General features: G+C 37.6%; 1 pseudogene; it reads right to left on the reverse strand.

Moving 5' to 3' along the window:
• Positions 1–1,153: 1,153 nt before the first annotated feature.
• Positions 1,154–2,917, reverse strand: LOC147487705 (general transcription and DNA repair factor IIH subunit TFB1-3 pseudogene; annotated as a pseudogene).
• Between the last annotated feature and the right edge of the window lie 6,922 nt (positions 2,918–9,839).

Consider the following 9,839-nt stretch of genomic DNA (forward strand, 5'->3'; position numbering starts at 1 on the left):
CCCTTCAAAGGGCGGGCGCGCTCTGAATGTGAAAAACAGAGAAAAACTTTTTTTTTTTTCTCTAGACAACTCATGAACAGAGTCATTATAATCTCCTCCAACAAAATGGCATTAACAATTATGCCTTTCAACCAACAGCCCACACCTATCACCACCTTTTCCTTATCTTCATGTCGTTCTCAATTTCCCACTCTTCTTGTTCTCCTCCATTGTCACCAGCTCACCGCCAACTTACGTAAAAATAAATCATCAAAAAAATTAACTAGTTTATGACCAGTAATTACCACCATGAACTTGGTCAAAATTTACATTTTGGGTATATATGAAAAAAAACAAGTGCAATTGGTACTACAAAATTTGGTTGTGTCAAAATTTTCAATCAAGTCAAATCTTAGAAAAATTCAGATGACGAAAGGCTAATTAGGTGGAGAATTCGTTTACATGTGGCCGCATAAACAACTAAGAGAAGCGAAATATCATATTGCACACCTTATATTCAGCACAATTACTACTTTTTAAATCCCAAATTTTTCCTCTTCCGGCCATTAAGGATTTAAGGTCTTCTAACCTTAGAAACATAAAGCGTCCGTCCGTAAAGTATGCAATGTAGGACAAGATCGAAGCATGGTTTTAACAATTAGCATTACTCTATTTTAAATACTTCTAGGTCTTACTTACATTAGTAATCTAAATTCAACTGTATGGGACGACCTGGTACTGTCGTACTAACATGTAGTTCGTGAATCATGAGATTTCAGTTGAGTGATCTGAGCACTTGATTAGTACGCGCTGGTATGATGTAAGTAATTATACCCCATACAACCATTCAGCACACAGTTTAACCATTTAACCCAACACCATCGATCAGCAACCAAAACAGCAGGTCTAGCAGTCAACATTCACTACGTTATGCTTTGCTTTACTGAATCTAGACCCGAAAAGTAGGTGTTGTCCAGAATCATATAGGCAGCTGGCTACGGTCGCTAAGCATATCCATTGGGGTTTTCCCCGCTGTACAGCACACATTTAGGCAATTTAACGAAACACCTTCAATCAGCAACCCGAACCAGCAACCAACATTCAGCACTTAAAAAAAAAGTAGGTGTTATCCAAAATCATATAGGCAGCTGGCCGCAGCAGTCGCTAAGCATATTTATTGGGTCTTTCCTAGACCTCTGTTCTGGGTATGTGTATCATAATGTCCAAATGCAGCATCTAGAGCGTGAAGCATAGGTTGAACAAGTTGAGAGATTTGATGCCGGAAATCTGACTGTACAGATTCCTTTATCCCCTGTAGCTTAAGATATATCTCCGACATTGCGTCAATTAATCTGCTTACCTTAGTGAAGTGGTAACTTGTCGTAATTGGATAGGATGACCAGAAGTGCTTCAGTAATTCTTGTGTAGATGCCGAGTGATGCAGGACTTCCTTTTTATTTTCCAGTCGGTCAAGGATATTTTCCTGAGGGCTCTTGCCAATAATGTGATACTTGGTACTTGAGTGATGTTGAGTCAAGTCCTTTAGAACCTTAAGAGCAACATCAGGCCTAACAACGGGATCACTAAACCCATTTTCTCTCATATCTGAAATAAGATTTTTCAAAGAACCCCAAGTATGCTGAGTGTTCAAGTCGTGACTGATTGGTTTTGTGCTGAATTCTGCATCTCCCACATTTCTAACAGCGTTAGCATGCTGAAAATCATAATATTGTCGAGGATCCTTAATAGAAAGAGGTGCAAACGGAAGCTTATGATGAGGATCCTGCAGATCTTCAATTGCAACCATCCGATAGACCATTTCCATCCTTGCAGCTTGAGTTGCACTCTCATCCAACCCAGCCTGTTTGGACCTAGAAAGTGCTTCTGCTACAGTCCAAGTGTTTCCTAATGCAACATGTTCGGCTCTTCCTTGAAGAACAACTGCAGCATGCCTGTTAAGATTATGTGAGAGATTGTACTCATCACACTTTAAGTCAATAGCTCCTTTACTTTCATCACGATGCATGTAATCATCGCCTTGATCAGCTTCCATGTCTAAGGTTGGATCAACTCGCCTGAGCTTCCGCCGAGAATCATTGGCTACCGTTTCATCACCCTTAAAAAAAGAAGCAATCACCTCATCATCATCAGCTGCAGCCACAACAGCAGCAACATTGCTTTCCTTGTACAGATACTTTGCTCGACAATATTTTCTCCAAAACTCAACTTCTAAGAACTTGTAAGGGACAAATTTCAGATATGCCTTGTGAACGGCTGGTTTTTCAGCAAATATCTGATCAATGATCTCCGGTGTCAAGTTAAAAGTGACTTTGTTGCTCCTCCCATCTGGCACTGGATTGATATCTGTAATCATAGCACTTTTAAACCCTACTCGTTGTTTCAGAGCCTTGCTGGCATCAGTAGAAAGCAACTCCTTTCTTGTTACCCAAAATTCAGATTCTGACAACACACCACTGAGCACAAATTGCTTGTGTAATTTCTGCAACTCATTATTCTCTTCAAGCAGCTTCATACGAAAATCCATCTCAGCAGTACTAAGTTGTTCAGCAGAAAATATCTCAGAAACTGGTTTGGGATCCTTCCGACATGATTTCTTAGATTGAAGCTTATTAGTAAGGAACTTGCTGATAAATTCCCAGCAAACATCGCGCTCAGAGAAATTTTCAAACTCAAAAATGCAACGTCCCCCATTGATAGCAGTATCTAGTATAAGATTTAGAAGAGCTTCTTTGTGGTTCCCCTTCCTGTTAAATAGGTGCTTGTGGACTGATTCTAACCCAATAGTAAGCTTCACAGAAGTAGGATCATTAGGTGTAAAGATTATTCTGTCTTCCATCATTATCAGCACGCCCTTCACGCCAGGATCCTTTACCGTGGTCTTATAATTACACCGCACAACAACCTGCCTAGTTGCCATATTTCTTTCTAGGTTCTTTCTAGGTTTGGAACTTTGGATCGACAAGGAGCAAGAGGTGTTTGGACCCTAAGAACAAGCTTTTGGAATATAAACGTACTTTATCTTCCGTCCCTATTTACAGCCTTTTACCAATTACCAAATCCGAAGCAATTTCTGTTTCCAAGTTAAACTTAATTACTAAACTTCTAAGGAGAAAATGGCAACAACCAATACCATGTGGGCACGTGGATGGGACAACTTATTACTAATAAGGGCATCTCCAATGGAGAGTGTAAAGCGTATAATGTGTGAAATTTACACCCCTACTTTGAAAAAACCCTTTCCAATGGAGTGTGTAAACCGTATATAATAGCTATTAGTTGTTAAAATTTGGTGGAAATTCCCCTCCCAGATTATTAGTTAATAAGAAACACGGACGTAACTTTAAATGTCGTGGGTGGGTTTTCAAAATTCGGACGTCACTTCAACAGACGTGGGTACTTAAAATATTTCATTTGCGACGGCCCATGACCGTTGCTACTCTTGTTTCCAGATTTCTAGAATACGGACGTGAGTTAAAGTGACGTGCGTTCTCCTCTTAAAATTTTCTTTTGCAAACTTGCGACGGTTAACATCTGTCGTTTTACTCTTTATTTCCACACCACCATTGGAAGAGCCATGAGGTGTATATTTATTACTTTAGAAATAAGAGTGTAAAATCCTAGTGGTGCTTACATGGAGCCTATGTGGAGGTGTAGATTTACACACTCCATTGGAGATGCTCTAAGAACCGACTTTCCAAAATGAAAAAAGAAGGTAACCATGACCACCGTCTATTCGTTGTCCGCCACCGCCATGACCAACAGCCCAGAGCCACCTACATAAAACTCCTCTCTCTATCTCTATGGGAACCAGCCCCGAGCCCAAAGCCCAAAGCCCAATTTCCAAGACCCGTGGATGCACTTCAATTCGATATATTCATTAAGCTATTATTACGTAGGTCCTTAGTCACACAAACCCTCGGAATGGTGCGGAGCTCCCAGCTTTTGCGGTTTTAGAGCAAACCCCTGTTGAAAACCAAGGCCTCAATTTTCTAAGCCGCTCTTGATGATGAGAGATGCGGTTTTATAAGTTTTTGATAAGTTTATAACTGGATTAAAACCCAATTAATCTTCTTAAAGAAACAATAATTATAAATCTGGAGTATTATCAGATATTCTAAACCCCAAATGAGCAAATTGAAGATCAACAAAATTCCGTATGATTTAGAACCCAATCGAAGAACTGAAGAGATAAAGATTTAATTAGTAAGAGTTTTTTTACAAGTTTCTATAACACCCCGTGTTTTTTATACGTATTTTTATATTTATTAATTAATTAAATTATTTATTTTCAAAATTCGTCGGATTGGACTCGGGATACGTGGGCCTGGTTTTGGGCCCGAGTCGGTGTTGGGCTTGGGTTTCGGACCCAAGTATATAAACACATTGTTCTAGATAATAGGGTTTGGAAGAGAATAAAATATAAAAAAAAAATGGAGGCAGAGAAAGAAGCTGGTTTGCTGGAGAGGTGGAGCACGACGATTCGGGCTAGGAAAATTCGTCGAGCTGTTCATACAGGTGAGTAGCTATTTGGCTATTTCACCGGATTTGTAGTTTACATACATTGGCATTATAATATTTTAGTTTTATATCGTTCATTATCCGTGGTATTGGACTTCGTGCCATCTGTGTTATTAAACTTTATTGAATTTCGGATTTTGAGGTAGAACTGTCGAAATTTTGGGCGTTAAGGGTAGTTAAAGCCCCATTAGAGAAATCATCTTTTTTTTCTTGTTTTCTCGGTGTATACTCTTTTGATTTACTGTGGGTTGAACTATGATGTTTTTATATGTTTGAATTCGTTGGTTGATGTCGGTCGAAGCTTCTCGACAGACGCCAATGGTGGCGACATTCCAAAGAGCGTAAATCGCCCCGATGAATTTGATTAATTTTTTGATATCGTGATGTTAATATTAATTGGTTGTTGATATATGATGAATGTCGGGTTTAGCATGGTCGCGGTGTGGCTATTTGTTGGAGCTTGGAGAAAGCTTGAGGCGTTAATGGCGTTATCGCCATTACCGCCATTCTTTTGGGACTTGGGGGTTTATGAGATTTTGTTTGTAGTTCGAACTGTTTTGGGTGGGTTGTTGATGTTTGTTTGATGTTGGAATGTGGATGGGGGCATTGTTGAAAGGTTGGGGAAACCATTAATGGGGGTGCAAGAAATTTCCAGATCTAGTTTGGTGAGGTTTGGATTGTATGAGTTGGGGTTTTGCTTTAACTAATGTTGTAGGGGTTTTGCAAGGGTTAAAACCGATTGGTTGAAATGGGGGTGGTTGTGTAGAAGGTGTGGTGGCCGGATTTTGGTGGTGTTGGTGGAGGGAAGATGAACAAGAACAATTTCGGTTTTGGGCTTTGGGCCTTGGGCCAAACCCTTTGGTTTTGTTTGGGCCCGGATTCTATATTAAGTTTGTGGACCGCTTAAATTAAAGTTTGGGCCAGTTTCATTTGTTTTGTTTGGGCCCGATTTAATTAAGTTTTGTGGACCGGTTTAAGTTAAGTTTTTGGACCGGCTTCAGTTCAATTTTGGACCGAACCACTTAACAGCTTTTGGGCCCGTTTCAAATATTTCTTGGGGCCAGTCCATAGGACTTAAAATGGATCTATTTGGGTCTTCCAACTTTTAGACTTTCGGGTTCTAAGTTTTGGGCTTGGCCAGTTGGGTCCGAACCGTTACCTTAGTCACGAGCCCATGAGCCATGCATTTTGACCTTAGCCATGAACCATGGCTATGACCTCGAACCTGTTGAACTTGGAAACGACAGTTTGACTTCGACCATGACGTGTTGACTTTGACTTTGATCAGGGTTGACTTTGACCAGAGTTGACTTTGACCAGGGTTGACTTTGACCAGTTGACCCAATTTGACCTTTTAACTCGGATTATGATTTGGGTTATTAAGATAGGTCTAGGGTGATTAGCATACTTGACTTTAGGCTAAGACCTCTATATATACGTGTATATGTGTATTATCTACTATGTGATTTTGCAGTATTTTATGATATACAACGTTATGACACTAAGACATCCCTGAAATTAATAACGCGTAAATAAACAATACAGGAATAAAGATACTCTTTCGTTCTCTGAAATAATTTATGAAATAAAGTTTAATAATGCGTAAACAAAACTTACCGCACCCTTTAGAACTCTCCACGCCTCAAGTTTTGGAATTGAATTTATGACTGATGATGTCATATGTTAGGTGGGCATTTATTGAATGTGCCATAAATGGCCCGTTAGCGTTACATATGGGTATTCATTGAATGTGCCATGAATGACCCAGGTATTCATTGAATGTGCCATGAATGACCAGATTGTTTGGACTACCCTAGAGAGGAACTAAGGTATTAAGCCTCGGCCATGGGTTAGTTGTATTCCTTGAGTGTACGGGAATGTAGGGTTGGGTATTCCTTGAATGTGGCAGGAATGACCTAAGGTACATAGGTTGTGAAATATGTGTATAAGAAAAGTAATTGATTAATTAATAAGAGAAATTAAGTTGATTGGGTGAGTGTGCTTGGGTTTACTTTTGAATACCTATAGGATATTAACAAATGTTAGAAGTTCTAACTTTCTTTTGCAGGAGGGTAGGACTTAATAACATTTTGTGCAGGGACGCGGTCCTACCTTTATACAGCAGCGGATATCGGTAAGTTTTAATTCAATAGTTTAGATATTAAAACGAGTTATTATAATGAGTTATATAATGGAAGTCTTGCTTGGGAAGAAATTATGCTGGTTAAAATGACGGAACTACCTGTCTTCCAAGCTGTGAATGCTTAAGTTATGGGAAAAATATAAAGTGAGTGTTTGGATAATTAAAGCATGATAATGTTTATATGTGGTTAGTCTACTCATACCAGCAAATTCAATTTGCTGACCTATGTTTGCTTTGTTTTGGCAACGTGGGTGTGTTCTTGGGAACATAGGTAGAAGGCAGTGGAATTGCGGCGTGTGATTTGGGATTCGTGCCTGGAGCAGTCCGGGAGTTTATTCTATTAGGTCTATTTCTTTTGGAAGTATGTAATAACGTAGTTTTCTTTGTATATGACATGAGAATACAATGTTGGAAATTGTTATTCTTAAAGTTGTTTATGTTTGTATTGGGATGGAAGAAAGTTTTTAATAAAGTGATAGTTGAGGAATTTGGAGTTTTTTGTTGTTAAGTTGATCCTGTTGTGATGTGGGTTTTAGGTTTTGACATGTGTTGCATCCCCCCGTCATAGCCTGGGTTTTTAGACAATTGAACCAAGTGATGGTTGAGATATTTATATTTCAATTATTCATTTTTTTTAATTGTTTAGAAAATCGGTTGTGACAGTTTCGATGTTATTTTGAAGGAGAATCATGAACCAAATTGGTATTTTGTATGCATTCGGGATAGATTCCGTGGGTCTCTCTAAACTAAAATTGCAAATGTCAGGAGAAGATGACTAAGGCCATTATTCTATACTCCCCATCCCAACATAGAACTAGTTAGTACTTGTACAACTCTTTTTAGTAGTCTGTAGGACCATTGGTCCCTTATATAGTTATTACTACTTAAGACTGAAATAGTTATTACTACTTAAGACTGAAAATGTGGTATACACTATACATACACGATTTAGTGGGCGAAGACACTGCATACGGTTTTGTTCTTTTGTTCCTTGATCATTTTTTTTAATCTCTTTTATTCTTTTATTCTTTTAAAAATCATTGCTAATTAATATTCATGCATGATTTAATAACTCATTAATTAATAAATTATACTAGTGTATATAAGCACTCTATAGACGCTCTCAAAGTGGGAGCTTCTCAACTTAGGCGCTTTTGCACTCCCGCTTCCGCTTGACGTTTTGGTGACTAAGCGTAGATCTAGTGTTGTATATAGATTTGAACAGGACATGACAAGCACACTTATGGAGGAGCAATGATAGACTACAACGGGACGGGGTTGTTGCTTTCAACTAGATTTTTGGACCCGTTCAAAGATTGGGGACCATTTTTATATAATTTTTTTTTCATTTTATTATTGTGTATCAAAAATCTTACTTTTAAACTATATTGAAACTCAGATAGTAAATTAAATGAACGGGGACCATTTTTATATAAATTTTTTTCCCATTTTATTATTGTATATCAAAAATCTTACTTCCAAACTATATTGAAACTCAGACAGTAAATTAATTGATCAAAATTCCCATCGCCAATAATTTGTTAGACTAAAATGTTGTTTTTTTGTATCAACGGGAAGTGTAGATAAGTTATGTAACTTAATATATACTTTACTAAGCATTGAAGGGTGTCGTTTTACTTAATTTATGTAAGGAAAGAAAAAATTAGTAAATATTTTTTTTCGTAAAAAATGTGAAGTGAACAGGTTCCACTATAAAATCATTTCAACAGTTAAATTTTGAGTTCAATGACTTTTCCAATTTGAATGTGTGCGTGAGAGAAAGGTATAGACAGACTCATATAAATAGATTAACACATATAACACATTTATAATTTGCTTGTGGGTGTATGAGTAAGTTTTTTTTGGTTTTAGATGCATTTAGTTACAACTCCCTTAGAACCACTTGTATTTTGGTACGTTTGGTTTTGGGCATGAAGACTCAATTATTTAGAGTTTATTTAGCAAGTCAACCCTGTAACCCTATCAATGGCCATACATAGCTTTTATTTAATTGCATTTGTAAAAACATGTTATGTTAAAAATGGGCATTGTATTCGGCTAAACAAGCACTATCCTTGACCTGTATGTTTTCCTTTTCAATTGCGTTTAATGCTTACACGCTGTCCCCAAATCCTCACAAACGCTATCTTAACTTAACATGTGGGTATAGCGAGCACTTAAACTTCACACACGTGACAATCAGGTGAAAATATAAGTTATTTAACTTGTTGAAAATAGAAAAAGAAATCCCTAGAAACAGAATCTGAGGAAGGTACTCCAATGGTCATGAGATTTCAAATTAGAACTCCATCGAATTGTGCTTGCTACTATGAGGAAAGTGAATCAATCCCTTTCTTTCTTGCCCAACTATCTTGTCTTGTCTCTATCGCACTCCTTTCAAATCCCCATCGCCCACTAAACCATGTATGCCTTCGAAAAAGAAACCATTGATATAAGGGTTGAATAAACCCTGGAAACGATTGCAGATATTACTTGGTATAAAAGGTCAAGATGTTGACAAAGAAGGAGAAGGGTCTGGAGAAACACTCAAAGATGTGCATAATTACCATAATCAAGACATGAAAGCTGGTGATTTGTCTGAGGCTGCCAACTTTTGAAATTAGGTTAGGGTTTAAAAATTTCCGCCATTTCTTATTTCTATTTTCTTTTCTTCCTTTTGGTTGTTAGAATTTGTGAATTTGTTTTTCTTAATGAATCATGTTTCTTTGTTGGATAACCATAATGTTGTAGTCAATGTTGCAATTCATGTGGGTATAGTTGATATGAAAATGATGAGCAAAGTAGTTATGCAGACATAGAACGTTATTCAATGGATGTCCAATGTCAACTATGTGACATTGCAGGGAGTTAAGGTATGCCCTTCATTCATTTGTGTAAATTACTTAAGAAAGTATATGCTTATTATCTCTCGTTTAGTAGTTATAACTATGAATTAGCATTTATGCAAGGACTGATAGCAACTTTTAACAAGATTGAGATGTGTAGTTTGGTGTATCTTTCTTGATTGGGTAGTGTTAAAATGGATTTACTTCTTTGGACGAATTTATTGGTTAAATTTGTGCGGGTTGTAGTCTGCTGATGGATCTCATGTACACACAATCACCCATGGACGTTGATAATCAGTAATTTATGGTTTTGTTCTTTTAAGTCCAAAGTC

This window comes from Coptis chinensis, chromosome 7, assembly GCF_015680905.1.
Source record: "Coptis chinensis isolate HL-2020 chromosome 7, ASM1568090v1, whole genome shotgun sequence".
Taxonomy (NCBI): Eukaryota; Viridiplantae; Streptophyta; class Magnoliopsida; order Ranunculales; family Ranunculaceae; genus Coptis; species Coptis chinensis.